This window comes from Macaca nemestrina, chromosome 13 (assembly GCF_043159975.1).
Source record: "Macaca nemestrina isolate mMacNem1 chromosome 13, mMacNem.hap1, whole genome shotgun sequence".
In the NCBI taxonomy this organism is placed as follows: Eukaryota; Metazoa; Chordata; class Mammalia; order Primates; family Cercopithecidae; genus Macaca; species Macaca nemestrina.
The window spans coordinates 108,820,397-108,832,447 of NC_092137.1; positions in this window are offsets into that span (position 1 = coordinate 108,820,397).

The following is a 12,051-nucleotide window of genomic DNA, read 5'->3' on the forward strand; positions in this document are numbered from 1 at the left end:
ATTATACCATCTGCGTTTATTTTTATTGAAATGAATGCAGCTTAAATTTGAAGGACTTTCTCATATTTCTTAGGATGACTGGAGAATTCTTGGAGCATCAGAAAACCAACGCTAGATGATTGTTCAAAACTGGGATTACTGTTAGTGAATACAGTTGAACAGTGAAACAGTGAAGAAGTGGATATACATGCCTTCCTTCATTATGTTGTTTACCTATTGGATACTTTTGTTAACACGAATTATTTGCAAGGGGCTGCATAATCTGTTAGAAGGTAGTGTGGGCTAGGCTGGGTGCAGTGGCTCACACCTGTAATCCCAGCACTTTGGGAGGCAGAGGCGGGGAGATCATGAGGTCAGGAGATTGAGACCATCGTGGCTAACACGGTGAAACCCCGTCTCTACTAAAAATACAAAAAATTAGCCAGGCATGGTGGCGGGCACCTGTAGTCCCAGCTACTGGGGAGGCTGAGGTAGGAGAATGGCATGAATCCGGGAGGTGGAGATTGCAGTGAGCCGAGATCGCGCCACTGCACTGCAGCCTGGGCGACAGAGAGAGACTCTGTCTCAAAAAAAAAAAAAAAAAAAAAAAGAATTTAGAAAAATCTAAACAGTTTCTTGAGCAATTATTACAAAAGCAGAGAGACATTGCTGTCTTAGCCAGCCAGATGCCCTTTTTCGTTCTTTTCTTTCTTTTGAAATTTGAAAAACAAAAACAAAAGACTCTTTAATAGAACTACCCCTCTCCCTCTTGGTTTGTTATTTCTAAGGCTTAGATATGCCAACTATTGGTTTGACCCCAGAAACTTTGAAAATACACATTTTGCATACTTCTGCACATTGTGGACGACTCTACGCAGCTTGCATGTGAGTATGGGGTTTGATGCCCCTTAAATCGGTATAAGGCAGTGGAGAAATTCCCTTCCAGGAAAAAAAACTGTTTTTATTGGCTAAACATTTTGATCAAGTGTTTGGGACCATGGGGCAGGGGGTGAAAGCTTCACAGTGAAACACAGACAAAAAAGCCAGGATGAGATGTGAGACTTCTTGTGACACAGCAACTCAGAACAGACAAGAAAGGTACAAAAACCTTCTGCAGACAGCAGGGTAGGCAGAGTTAACCTCCTTAGCGCCTATGCTGTTGCAAGCATAGTTACAGAAATTTGTCGAAGATGTTCTATTTTGAATCCTTCAACTGAGTAAGACAGATAGACTGACAGCTCTCTCTGCGATTGGTGTCCAAAATTCGGATATAAGGAGGCATGCATTTCAGAGCAGAATGGTTTGGGGTAAAAACAGTGTGGGCACTGGAGAGACCAATAACAGGAAAACTGGGGCAGAGGAAGCTGTGTTGACTCCCACCTGGCTAAATCATCAGATGTTTAGTGAGGAGGGATGGGAAGTTGATACCAAAACTAAGCCACATCTCCTGTGTAATTATATGTTTAGATATATTACACATCTCCTAAATATGCAGTACACTATACATGGTCCCCTTTTGTAGTGTGGGTGCAATTATTTAATAATTATATAATAATCCTTTTCTTGTCGCTTTAAAAACATTTAAGAACGTCTAAATCACATTTTCTAGTATTGTAAGAAGCCATACTGGATTCATCTGGACCCAAAATGATATTTACAGTTAAGTGTTAGGTGCCTGGAGAGAAAGTACAGATGCACAGACTCTTAAAATTGTGGTTTTAGGTAGTGGGTGTGCCAGCTGTCCAGTAGAAATATGAGCCACATGTGTAATTTTAAACTTTCTAGTAATCACATTAAAAAGTAAAAAAGACTGGACATGGTGTCACACCTGTAATCCCAGCACTATGGGAGGCCGAGACAGGTGGATTACTTGAGGCCAGGAGTTCAAAACCAGCCTGGGCAACCTTGTGAGACTCCCATCTCTACAAAAATTAAAAAATTCTCCTGGTGTGGTGGCTTGCACCTGTGATCCCAGCTATTTGGGAGGCTGAGGTGGGAGGATTACTTGAGCCCAGGAGTTTGAGGCTGCAGTGAACTATGATTGCACCACTGCACTCCAGCCCAGGTGACAGAGAAATACCCTGTTTAAAATTTTTTTTAAAAAGTAAAAAGAAACAGGTAAAATTAATTCAAAGAATATGTTTTATTTAGGCCGTTATATCCAAAATGACATTATTCCAACATGCAATCAATTATACAAACAATTGAGATATTATACAATTTTTTCATACTTAATCTTTTGAAATCCAGTGTGTATTTTATATTCACAGCACATCTCAATTTAGACTTACCGTATCTTAAGAGCCCAAGAGACACCGTGGCAAGCTAGTGGCCACCAATAGGACTGCTCAAACGTGTAACACACACTTCCACACACAAATACACGCACACGGTGATGTGGACATAGCCAGCAGCTGACAGAACCCAGGGGAGACAAGCATGTACTCTGGCCAGATGTGTTGGTCAGCCCTGTGGTCTTGGTTTGGTTGTTTATTCTGAGCAAATGAAGAATAGCCCCCCAAACAGGGGAAAACCTGAAGTTCTGATGCTGTTTCTCTGGCAACATTTTTGCACTAGTATGATCCAAAGGTTTTATTGAAACACTCCATAAATCCCCATGTTTCATAAAAGCTTGACAGATAAGGGAGGCAATTTTTCAAAGTGAGGGCCTGGATAATGAAAGTCCAACGACATTGATAGAAATAAATGTGAAAAGCAATTTAATCAGATCCCATAGTGCTTATTAACTCAGAAGAAAGAGGGCCTCAGGCCCACCTCTGTCCTTGGATACCAAGAGAAGCATCCACTGAAATAAGCTTGGCCATGCCTGCTCCTCGGCGCAGTTACCCCCAAGGGGAGCTTCTTCAGAGGGGCGAGGGGCCATCTCTTTGAAAGGTTTCTCTGAACAGGACAAGCAGAGAAGTGCTCGCCGTAAACGGCTCTGAGCTGAGACAATTGGCTGCTATAAAGAAAACATACACTAAAAATACACCTAACACGCCTCCCAGGGGCATGTTTAGCAAAATAGTGCTAGGGAGAGAAGAGGCGAGTGTGGGAAGGAAGACAAGACAGAGAAAGAAAGCATCTCCCTTGGCCTTCTCTTAATTCAACGTGCTGCCCTCTGTGCAGCCTGCATCAGCAGGACCCAGCAGAGGATGAAGTGTAAACTCCCTCTTCCATCAACTCCAGAACCTTCCTGTAATTAGCTCAGCAAGAAAATACAGCCGCCTCCTCCCCATGGTCTCCTAGGATAGTTCTACTGAAAAATATCATCGTTTGAAATTCTTGCCTTCCGGATACTTTAAAACTGTTTTCTTTCTTCCCCATCTTATTCACAAAGAGCACATTTAATAGTTGTAAACATAAAGACTCCTTAAAAAGGAGACAGAGAGAAGATTGTGAACTGTTCAGAAATGAGAAACATCATATCAATCTAGCGATGGGATTTCTTCTAAGACTGAGAAAATACAATGCTCAGTTTTCAGGTTCATTAACTCTCTTCAGCTGTGTTTTCTGGTCTAGATACAGAAGTATATAATTTATGAGATGGACCTCTTGCTCCTGCTCTAAAAATGTCAACTTCTTTATTCCATCTCCAACCCCCATGAAAAGCGAAGGTATGGGCTTTTAGGAGGAGGCTGTCAGGAGCCGTAGGGATGTCTATGGAATATAGAACAGCAGCCTCAAGAGGTTCCCACTCCAAAAAAAATGATTGATTTTACTTTTTATAATAATTAAAAGAGAAATATGAATGGTCTCAAAAGAGCAGATACTGAAGCATAGATTTTGGAGGCTTCACGTGCGCTCCCTGCAATTCAATTACTGTGATGGAGACTCAGTACAGGAGGAATTGTTACGGTGCCCCAGGGAAGGTCAATAGGTTGCGTGGTGGGGTCTCAGCTCCCATTTTATCACCAATATAACGTAGATAAAGACTCAAGACTCCACATGTTTGCAGCTGCCCTAAACTAATTTTCCAGGATAGCATCAAATAATTGCCAAAGATGATTAATTTTAATGTCCCCATGGTACTATAAGTTATGTCGTTTGGGAGAGACTCTGAGCCTAATATTTAATGCCAAAGATATGATTAAACCCTAAAAAGTAAGTAAATAAATCATGTAGCAAGAAAGAGCAAAAATATTCAGCTGCAGCAATTACATTTACAGACAAAAGTAATGGCCTGAGTGCTTAGAAAAATTAGATCACACAGAATTTCTAAGTATCTTATCAAATTAGCTTCTCTCCATGCAAATTATCCAATGTTTAGAAAGCTGTAAAGTTCTGTCACCCTTTAGTGGCTACTAACAGCTGATTGGGATGATGTGTGTCCTCAGAAGTAATGACAGGAGGAGAGGTACGTTTAGCTTTGTCTCCACTCCCACCCACTAGAGTCAAGGTGGGCAGAGGGGCCATGGGACAGCCTAGTTTGCTTGCAAGGGAGCAGCTGTGGAGAAGCACCTAGAAAAACTGGAATCCAGTTCCAGCCCTGCCACGTCCTCACTATGTGAGTTGAGGTAAAGGTTTTGTTTTCAGTTTGGTTTTTGTATTTTCGTTTTTGAGATGGAGTCACGCTCTGTTGCCCAGGCTGGAGTTTGCAGTGGCGCGATCTCAGCTCACTATAACCTCTGCCTCCTGGGTTCAAGCAATTCTTGTGCCTCAGCCTCCTGAGTAGCTGGGATTACAGGCGCGTGCCACCAGGCTCAGCTAATTTTTGTATTTTTTAGTAGAGATGGGGTTTCACCATGTTGGCCAGGCTGGTCTCAAACTCCTGACCTCAAGTGATTCACCCACCTTGGCCTCCCAAAGTGCTGGGATTACAAGCATGAGCCACTGTGCCTGGTCCTTTTTTTTTTTTTTTTTTTTTTTTTTTTAGCCCTCAGTGTCTCTGCTTGTAATCCGGGGGCAATAAGCCCTTCCTATGAGGCGATGGTGGCAGATCCCCAGGCGTGGGAACTGAATGCAGACTGCACAGAGGCTTAAGACATGCTAGTTATTTTCTTGTACCTCACTGGGTCATCAAGAGTCCCCTGCTAACATGAAACAAAAGTCCCCTGTGGCCTCTAGGAAGGTCACAGAGTGGCTGTGCATTGACTAATCACTAGCTGTTGCACAGCAGTGGGGGACTAGGACCTCTACCAAGAATTGGGGGAAGCAATGGGAGCAGGGCTGTGTTGAGGCCCAGGGTAGCAGGGCTGGGCCGAGTGGCACAGGGAAGGAAGCAAGGATTTTGCTGCCAGAGGAGCACCAGGGAGAGCTGAAGGAGGAGCTGGGTTCTCAGTGGGAGGACTTCCCACTAGCAGTGCATAAGGCTGCCGCCCACGTCCAGTCTCTGGCACTGCAGGGCAGGGCAGGGCAGGCTGGGTGCAGCTGGGAGGATGAGCTGGGTGGCTGACAGAACCAAGAGGACTGGTGAGGACTGTGGGGCAGGCTTCCTTCTCCCCAGCCAGCAGGGGTTGGGGGCACTGCCTTACTTTTCCTGCTCTCCTCTCCACTGTCAGCTGTTCAGTCCGCTCAGGACCTTGGCTCCTAAGAGGTCCTATGGTCCAGACATAACCACAGGAGCCCAGAGAAGGCAGGAAGGGACCAAGGACTTGGTGCTGTGTCTGTCTCCAGTCTGTTCAAGTGGACAGCCTTATAGTTAGTTTTGTTTTGAACAATAAGAAGCAATACAGAGCCGGGCAAGTGGCTCACACCTGTAGTCCCAGCACTTTGGGAGGCCAAAGCGGGCGGATCACTTGAGGTCAGGAGTTTGAGACCAGCCTGGCCAAAATACAAAAATTAGCTGGGTGTGGTGGCGGGCACCTCTAATCCCAGCTACTTGGGAGGCTGAGGCAAGAGAATAGCTTGCACCTGGGAGGTAGAGGTTGCAGTGAGCCGAGACCGCGCCATTGCACTCCAGCCTGGGCAACAAGAGGGAAACTCTGTCTCAGAAAAAAAGAAAAGAAAAGAAAAAAAGTAAGTTAAAAAAAAAAAAAGCAATTACCCAGATCTCACCTCACCACCAAAACCAAAAACCTTTCGGGTTTTTTTGTTTTGTTTTGTTTTGTTTTTTGAGACAGAGTCTCGCTGTTGGCCAGGCTGGAGTGCAGTGGCACAATCTCAGCTCGCGGCAACCTCCGCCTCTCCGGTTCAATCGATTCTCCTGCCTCAGCCTCCCGAGTAGTTGGGATTACAAGCGCCCGCCACCACGCCCGGCTAATTTTTTTGTATTTTTAGTAGAGACGGGGTTTCACCGTGCTAACCAGAATGATCTCGATCTCCTGACCTCATGATCCACCCACCTCGGCCTCCCAAAGTGTTGGGATTACAGGCATGAGTCACCGCACTCGGCGTTGGATTTTTAAAATATAAATTAATATACACACATTTAAGGACTGAGGCTTGCAAAACGTGTGAATGTTTTTTTTTTTTTTTTTTTTTTTTTTTTTTTTGAGACGGAGTCTCGCTCTGTCGCCCAGGCTGGAGTGCAGTGGCCGGATCTCAGCTCACTGCAAGCTCCGCCTCCCGGGTTTACGCCATTCTCCTGCCTCAGCCTCCCGAATAGCTGGGACTACAGGCGCCCGCCACCTTGCCCGGCTAGTTTTTTTTTGTATTTTTTTAGTAGAGACGGGGTTTCACCGTGTTAGCCAGGATGGTCTCGATCTCCTGACCTCGTGATCCGCCCGCCTCGGCCTCCCAGAGTGCTGGGATTACAGGCTTGAGCCACCGCGCCCGGCCGTGAATGTTTTATTTCCTAGAACCGTGCTCTTCTTGTCCCGAGCCCCACACCCCTGTCACAGACAGGAGGAGGATGCTTCAAAGCTGCCACTGGAGACGGAGACAGCACATGGTTGTTGTGGAAAAGTCTCTTTCAGGTGAGCACTCTCTTCGGAGGTAATTGTGTGTTCAGGAGTGTTTCTTCCTCCTCCCCTCTTTCCGCCAAGGCAATAAAAAGTTAAAAGTAAATACACACAGGACCCCCAATCACGGGAAGTGGCAGCACTGGGTCCCCGGGCCAAGCGCCACCCTTATGTTCGGGAAGGACGCCTGGCAGATGAGTTGAGTCTTGAGTCCCCTTACTTGTGGTCCTGGGGTTTCTATCAGGGTCTCTGTTGGTTTGCACCTCCTTTATATCAGATTGTTGTTAGCCCCTTTCCCCATGACGGAGCCATCCCTGTCCTAACCCTCCAGTCTCTTCACTGTGACTTGTGGAAAACCAAACTTTGATTCTGTGACATTAAAGCCCTTCCTCCCCAGGCTGACAGTCCTCTGGGCCCAGCCCTTATGGGAAAAGGGTTACGGCGAAATATAGAACAAACAATTCATGTATTATTTGCAAGATATAATCCCTGTTAAACATGAAATAGCGTTTTGTGAGCTATCTGTATTTCAACAGCATATGTTGAACATCACCAAGAGGCAGCCCTCCACCTGCCTCCTCCAGCCTCCCCCTCCTCCTCTTCTAGAATACTCTCTTTGTCCTTCTTCAACACCTTCAACTCTTTCCAGGCAGGTATCAATGTGCCCTCCCTGCAGCCTCCTCAGATGTCCCTGCACTTAGAACAAGACTGTAAATTAGAGGTTCGTGCAAAGGATTTCTCCAACTCCCTCTGCCCTCAGGTCTTCTGAGAGGATTAAGGTGGTCACAGGACAGAGAGACTTTTGGAATAAAAACTCCTGCTGGAACTATTCCCATTGTTTTCTCAGGCCTGTTACAGTAAATCCTTTTCCTGTAATAATCCTTATGAAGACTTTAGTAGAATCACTTACTTGTACATAAGAAATCACCTCTTTTACATGACAAAAATATTCTGGGGATGCTCGTCATTAAAACATTAAAGGCCTGCTTTTCAGATAAAAGAGTGTGCCTTCACTGCACTAAAAATGCCCAACATGAGTTGAACAGACTTGGAGTCAAACATGCTTATTTTCTCCAGCCCGTCTCCCTCCCCTAGCTCCACACAGATACTCAAAAGCTGGAGTGGGGACGGAGAAAGACAGCACAGTAAACCCTATTAGTTTACACTCTACCACTCTATAGCTTTGTGGCGATGTAAAAGTTTAACAGAATGAGTCAGATAAAGACAATTCCACAAATATTTTTTATTGAAATTGGTATTTATCTCATTACATTTATTTATTTATTTATTTATTTTTGAAACAGAATCTCCCTCTGTCGCCCAGGCTGCAGTGCAGTGGTGCGATCTCGGCTCACTGCAAGCTCCGCCTCCTGGGTTCACGCCATTCTCCTGCCTCAGCCTCCCGAGTAGCTGGGACTACAGGCGCTGCCACCACGCCTGGCTAATTTTTTGTATTTTTTTTTTTAGTAGAGACGGGGTTTCACCATGTTGGCCAGGATGGTCTCGATCTCCTAACCTCATGATGTGCCCGCCTCGGCTTGCCAAAGTGCTGGGATTGCAGGCATGAGCCACCGTGCCTGGCCATTACTTTTTTTTTTTTAATTTCTATTCTAATTAAATAATAATGAGATAAAATGTCATGGCGGTTCTCCCCTTCATTATTTCTTTAGGGATAGAATAATTCTATGTTTTTAATTATATAAAGTTCTTCCAAGCACAGTTGGAATTTTCTTTACTACAGCTAAAAACCACTTTTGATTTCTTCCTTTTGATTATGCCTTTTATTAATCAGGCAACACCTCTCCATCATCCACACCAGCCTGGCCTCACCATCCCTGCTGCCGTACCCTCCCAGGTCTCCACTACCACTGGACCGCACGACTGGAGCAGCTTCCTAACCAGGGGGCCAGCCTGAGGCTGTTACCCCAAATTATTTCCATCTTTCCAACCACCTTTCTAAAGCATTCCTTAGCTTATACACAGGTAGATATTAACTGGAAGATAAAATCCAACTTATTCAGCGTGATGTTCCAATCTCTTGACAGTCTTCCAACTGGATCAAGGACCCATTCATTTTTGTCTCCTGATGTCTGTCTTCCCTACCAGGCTTCAGGTAACATTTAAGTAACTATGCTTGTGATTGCTTAAAAATACATTCAGGCCAGGCACGGTGGCTCATGCCTGTAATCCCAGCACTCTGGGAGGCTGAGACAGGCAGATCACTTGAGGTCAGGAGTTCGAGACCAGCCTGGCCAACATAGTAAAACCCTGAAAAATACAAAAATCAGCCCGGCATGATGGCGTCCACCTGTAGTCCCAGCTACTCGGGAGGCTGAGGCAGGAGAATCACTTGATCCTGGGAGGCGGAGGTTGCAGTGAGCTGAGATGGTGTCACTGCACTCCAGCCTGGGGGACAGAACAAGACTCCATCTCAAAAAAAAAAAAAAAAAAAACTCATGTTATAAAATCATCTACCCTACTAAAGAGCTCTTATGCAAACATGGGATTTTACTGTAAGTCAGAGGTAATTGCATAAAGTAATGAAGAAATCAAAATTTACATTCAAATGACACACTAATGATAAGTCGTTTTTGGCTATTCCTTAATTCAGAAGGCTTCTCACCCTATCCCCTTCTGAAACATAACCTGTTTCAGGCCTCCTGCAGATGCTTGTGGCCAAAACCACCTTATTTACTTTTGTGGTGGCTGTTCTTGCTGGGGCTTCATAAATGTTGGTTGAATCGAAATAAAATGATGGTCCTTTCATTTCTTTACTCAGAAATATTTACTTATGGCCGGGCGCGGTGGCTCACGCCTGTAATCCCAGCACTTTGGGAGGCCGAGACGGGCGGATCACAAGGTCAGGAGATCGAGACCATCCTGGCTAACACTGTGAAACCCCGTCTCTACTAAAAATGCAAAAAATTAGCCGGGCGAGGCGGCGGGCGCCTGTAGTCCCAGCTACTCGGGAGGCTGAGGCAGGAGAATGGCGTGAACCCGGGAGGTGGAGCTTGCAGTGAGCCGAGATCGCGCCACTGCACTCCAGCCTGGGCGACTAAGCGAGACTCTGTCTCAAAAAAAAAAAAAAAAAAAAGAAATATTTACTTATTACGTGGACCACAGAATTCGGGACAGTTATTGTGAGTAGTTCCTGATTCTCTTTGTGTCTCAAGCACTTACATAGAAACTACTATTTTTCAAATACGTGTGTAGTTATTACATACAAATAATACATTAGAAATTCATTTTTAACATTCATAAAATTCAGTAGAATATGATCATTGGATAGTTTCACAATCAATGAATTCTAAAGGCAATGTAAACTTATGATCACAATGGTTATTAGGATTTCCATTTATGTGGACTAGATGTAGACTAGATGATTAGAACCAGTCTTCCCTCCTGAGACATCCAGAAAATTCAATAAACTATTTTTTAAATCTGCTTGAGGGACTTGGAGAGCTAACAACCTAGACAAGAATTATAAGGCTAAGATCCAGGAGGATACCAAAGTCAGGGAGTTCGGCCTTTAGAACTGCTCTTGCTCTGGCTGAAATGAAAAGGATGGATGATAGGCTAATGGTGTTTTTGACAGCCTCTCAGGGTTAGAGAGAAAAGCACCGGGACTCAGTACCTTACAAGGATTGGACCTGGCAAACCTCCTGAGTTTGGAATGAGACCTAGTGATAAGTGAGAACTGATCAAAGATGTCAATCCACACATTCAAATCCGAAACAAGATAAATACAAATACATACATCAGTAATAAAACTGCAGGAAAAAAAGTCAAACATAAATATCTTAAAATAGCCAGAGATAGAACATAGATTGCATTCAGTTACTTAAAATAAGACCACTCAACAGAATTATGAAATCTGGAATATAGGAAAATGCTATCTTCAGTGTGCTGGAACAAAGTGACTGACTTTGTGAGTGCAACGCTCTGAGACTAGGAAAAGAAGTGAATTATTTAATGAAGAAAGCTTAAACTTGATACCAAAACTAGACAAGGACCTTATAAGAAAGTAAGATAAGTAGCTAATTTCTCTCATGAATGTAGATGTGGAAACTCCAAACTACCTATAATCAAACTGAATCCAGCTATAGATAAAAATGTATCATCAGTAATTTACGTTTAGTCTAACAATGCAAAATTTATTTAACATTACAAAACAAACATTGTAATTCACCACATTGACAGAATAAAGGAGAACATATAATATAAATGACTCAATGCATGCAGAAAAAACATTTGATAAAATTTAACAGCCATCAGGCCAGGTGGGGTGGCTCACACCTGTAAATCCAGCACTTTGGGAGGCCGAGGTAGGCAGATCATTTGAGGTCTGGAGTTCGAGACCAAGCTGACCAATATGGTGAAACCCTGTCTCTAGTAAAAATACCACACACACACACACAAAAAATAGCCAGGCGTGGTGGCGGGCATCTGTAGTCCCAGCTCCTCGGGAGGCTGAGGCAGGAGACTTGGTTGAACCCAGAGGCAAAGGTTGCAGTGAGCCAAGATCGAGCCACTACACTCCAGCCTGGGCGACAAAGTGAGACTCTGTCTCAAAAAAAAAAGAAGAAATTAACATCTGTTAATTATATATTTTTAAAACTCTTAGCAACCTAGAAATAGAACATGCTAATCAAATAAAGGGTAACTACAAGAAGATCTCTAGTGAATATCACACTTAAGAGTGAAATGTGTGGAAAGTTTTCTTTTTGAAATAAGGATCAGGACAAGGATGTTGTCTATCAGTGTCCCTATTCAACATTGTCCTGGAGGCCTTAGGCAGTGCAGTAAAGCAACAATAAATAAGAGAGCAGGGGAAAGAAATGACCATTATCTATGAATGCTGTGCTCGTATAAGTAGAAAATACAAAAGAATATACAGATAAATGATTAAGATGAATAACTATGTTTAGCAACGTTGCTGGATATACAGAAGTCAATATTTTAAAAATCAATTGCATTTGTATATACCAGTAAACAACCAAAAAAATAAATTTGAGATTAAAAGTACATTAATCTTTTAAAAGAATTAAATTTAATTAAAATTTGAGATTAAGAGGTATAATAGGAAAGGTTTTGACATAGCATCAAGAAAATAGGAATGAATCTAACAAGAAATGTGTGAGACTTCCAGACAGAAAGTTAAGTCAGTAGTGAGAAAATTAAAGACCTAAACAAAGCAAAGAGATATCACCTCTGTGGATTGGAAAATTTA